This window comes from Morone saxatilis, unplaced genomic scaffold (genome assembly GCF_004916995.1).
Source record: "Morone saxatilis isolate NCDOM2014 unplaced genomic scaffold, NCSU_SB_2.0 Contig7, whole genome shotgun sequence".
NCBI classification, from domain to species: Eukaryota; Metazoa; Chordata; class Actinopteri; family Moronidae; genus Morone; species Morone saxatilis.
Window position 1 is genome coordinate 19,313,431 of NW_023340246.1, and position 4,041 is coordinate 19,317,471.

At 39.9% G+C, this 4,041-nt stretch overlaps 1 protein-coding gene across 1 annotated transcript in view; it reads right to left on the reverse strand.

Moving 5' to 3' along the window:
* galnt14 (UDP-N-acetyl-alpha-D-galactosamine:polypeptide N-acetylgalactosaminyltransferase 14 (GalNAc-T14)) overlaps positions 1–4,041 on the reverse strand; it is a 124,514-nt gene that overhangs the window by 90,011 nt on the left and 30,462 nt on the right. The window lies entirely within an intron of this gene.

Genomic DNA, 4,041 nt, shown 5'->3' on the forward strand with positions numbered 1-4,041 from the left:
ACAGAGAAACACACATACACACATCACTATGCAAGCAGTGTCAGTCTTTCTCTTTTGTGTTTCTTTCACACTCTCCAGCTCCCCCTCTCTCTTTCACAGACACCTTCTCATTTTAGTGTGCGTTGGCATGAGTGTGTGTGTGCGCGTGTGGAGGGGTCGAGAGAAAGGAGTGTGTTGTTAATTAGCCTGGTATGCCATCTGTAACGCGGCTGCTGCCTAAACAACAATATAGCTCTCTGAGGCTCGTGACGGTGGGTGTGCTGGTGTGTGTGTGTGTCAAGGGGGTGGTTGCATAGTTGTATCTCAGCATCTGTAAGTGTGTGTGTCTAGTGTGTCACAAACAATAGAGAAGTTAAGCTCAGATAGATGACACAGGATGCACTAATAGGTCCACAGAGACTGCAGCTGCTCTTTGTGAATGTGTGTGTGTGTGTGTGTGTGTGTGTTTTATGCCTAACAAGCATGCTCCTTAACAACAGAACAACCATTTCTTCCGTCTGTGACAGTTAATCTACAGACTAACTGACTAATGAACTGATTCACTGACTGGTGGACTGAGTGCCATAGCCCTAATTGAAGGAAAGGCTATGGCTATTTTTAATCACCTTGTTTTAGTCTACTGTGTGCTCCATCATGCTTGGGGCATCATGTTTGCTACATTTCTGATCCCAATAAGCCCAATAACTGTTGTATGTCATGCATGTTGTTAAATATGATGGAATAGTGTATAATTAGTTTTGTAGTTTTGTACCCAGGGCGTCCTGTATCCTGGGATAATTGTTGCATGTCACACCTAACCAAAAAAGTCAAAATGCTGAAAAAAAAAGTTTTAGAAAAGAAATGTAATTGGAAGCACAAGCGATTGTTGAGGGAGAGCGTTGGTGTCAGTAAAAGCCCGTGCGAGACTATTATAATGAGCTGTATCTACTATATTCCTAGCCCCCATAACTCCTTATGGGTGTGACTTCTGGTTCCTTTCGCTGAACTATTTTTCTCTCAGTCAGATTTTTAAAAATAAATTATATGGGAACAGAACTTTTCTTAACCTAAACGGGTTAATGTCATCATACCTCTGCTTTTTATAAGGTCGAAAAGGATCGATATGAGACGGTATCATATGCCCAATCTTGTGTGATAATATTAACACTCTGCAATGTCTATCTATACATCTAATAGGGTGGAACTCTCTCACATAATTGTTATTATAATTATTATTAAGTGCTTGAGCTTATGTCAATGCAAAGTTAGAGCCAAGTCAAAATCCTCATCGCTGGGTTTGGATTTTAGTTTCAACAATAGGTGAAATACAGATCACAGGGTGCTTGTGTATTGCAGGACCAGGGTTTATTCGACATTATTGCGGGTGTGAACAAGGCGCCTTGTGTCAGTGACCTCCTCATTGGTCAGCTGGCGTACCTCCTCCCTCCTCCAGGAAGTCCCTAACTGTGAAACTACGGTCTGCCATCATCTCATCTCCAGCACGCAAATAGTCCGGAAGCTCTGAGTTCTGTGTAATGCAGTAATGTCACCACCCTTAGCACCATAGAGTCCAAGTTTCTGGCTTTCTGCCGTCAATCACACAGTCACACAGCCATGATTCATAAGACATATGACTAGATTTAAACATAGTATATGGCTGGACCGTGTATGTAGCGCTAGAGAGATTTTAAATTTGAAATTAAGGCTTTTAATTTAAAAAAATAAAGACAGGTGGTGGCAATCGGCTGACCGATGGTGTACCTTAGTCAGTCACCCATTCTGTGTTTGAAATTGCATGCTCTGCGTAATAGATACTCAATCATTACCAGCATACTGTTCACACTGAAGTATACTCAAGCACCAACAAGCATTGATGATGAGGGGGAAATAATGCTGTCTGCAATAGGGTGTGAGAATGGTGCAGTAATTACACTCTTTGTGTTTCCACTTCTGTACTGCATCTTAAGAATCACCAAATTAGACTGATGATTGATTAAAATTTACTGCGGTTTTGTGCATGGCAACAGGAACAGGAACACAATAGAAATATATGAGGTTGAAGTCGTGTTTTGTTTCCTGTTGTGTGATCAGAGTGGGTTGATGATTAATTTAATGACAGGTGGACCAACTGTATGACTGGCTATTTAACTGAGAGGCTGCACAAAACATTGAACTGAAACCAAATACTGCAGCTTTTCTATCCAAATAATAAAATCAGGAAGCCTAGAGGCTGCAAGCATTTATTATTTCACAGGAAAAGGGCATTTATCACCAAGATTAACAACATGGTGAGACATTTGCATATTAGAAATATATGTTTTTTGGTTCAATAAATCATGTGCAGCCCCAGGTTGGGAACTGTTGGTCTAGTGGACTGAAAGTGTACTTTTAAAGTTTCAACATTCTACATATGCCATGACTCAGCAGCACAATACTGTATATAAATGTTTGTTTGTGACTTTTAACAACATTTGGGTAAAGTATGACTTTAAATCTCAAAGTGGAAGTTACTCTGGAGAGACATTGACAGTCTCGCTTTGTGAGGCTGAAATATTTGTGATGCTTCTAAATTTCACTTTTGATATCAGCCTGGAAATGTTACTACAGTATTATATTGTGTTTTTACATGTTTCTGTATTGTATGACAGTTATTATGAGGCTGAGGCTCAGTGAAGGGCTTGATGGGTAAATATTGTTTTTGGGAACATCACAGTCTTTTGTAATGTGTGTGTGTGTGTACAGCCACAGTGGACTCTGGTGGCCTGTTATTGTTTTTTTTATGTGTGTTTCTCTTTGTTTATTCGTGTGCTTCTGCTCAAGTGTGTGTCAACACAGTGTGTGTGTGTGTGTGTGTGTAAGTGTTAAGGGAAGTGATGAGGCATGGTAGTATATTAGAGCCGAGGACAGTTTTTTTTTCTTCTCACTGTCACTCTGTGAGTGTGTGTGTGTGTGTGTGTGTGTGTGTGGGTGACAGAGGAGCCGCCGCCACTCCTGCTGCTTGCTATAGACAAATGGAACCTCTGTCAAGGGAACAGTCGATGTTCGACTTTCCTTTCCTTAAGCTACAGTAAAATAGTGGGTGTGTTGTAAAATAAAAGGATCTTTATTCCAGGACAAGATCTGTTTCATACATAAGCCTATAAAAGGATTTTGTTAATTTAAATGAGTAACAGTTGTACAGTTTATATTTACAATTAATCAATCATCTGATTTTGATATTTTGACTGTTCCTTCAGCTCTATAGGTTTTTTTATTTATATTTTCAAATATGGCTTCCATCTCCTTCCTTATGCCACAAACCTGTCAGGGGTTTGAGGGCTCACATGACCATGGAGGGCAAGATTAAGTATTATGTAACAAAATTAAGTCAAATGACTATATATTGGATTAAAGACATATTTTAATTCTTAAAGTTGGTCTCTATGGATCTGGGTGCTTGATACAAAACTTCTATGGGAAGAGTTCAGTTTATATTAAAAACTTAATGAAATATTTTAAGAAATTCCACAGTTTTATGCATTAAAATCTGAAAATTAACTAATAAAATTAAAAATAATAGGTGTCAAACAGCCACAAGTATTTACCTTCTGAAATGTCCTAAACTAAGGCTAGAATAGAAATATTCGAAGCCCCAGTACTCCAAACTGAATTCCTGAATTGAACTTTACTAATTCACGCCTATGGTACTCCAAACAGCTAGAGGAATAAGGGTCTGCTCAAGCGACACTTCAGCAGCGGTAAAGGACTGTTGAACCCGTCACCCTTCAAGGTTCAGGACAATTTGAGCCAGCACATGGCCATCTGGCTTGCCCATTTTATAGAGCAGCTATGAAGCCTATTAAAACCTCCACCTCAGTGTCATCCAAAATCATCTATCAAATCTGGGATGGGGAGGAGAAAGTGAGTGCAGCTGTTGTTCATGCGCTGTGTGTGGTGTGTGTGTTAATGTTATGGTGTGTGCTGGCCTCAAATTTATGGCCAGCTATCTGAGGTAAACAGCTGGGGGTGATTTGGAGGGGGGTACGTTTCCTATTTTGGAGAGCTTCCCAGACACTCATTCAC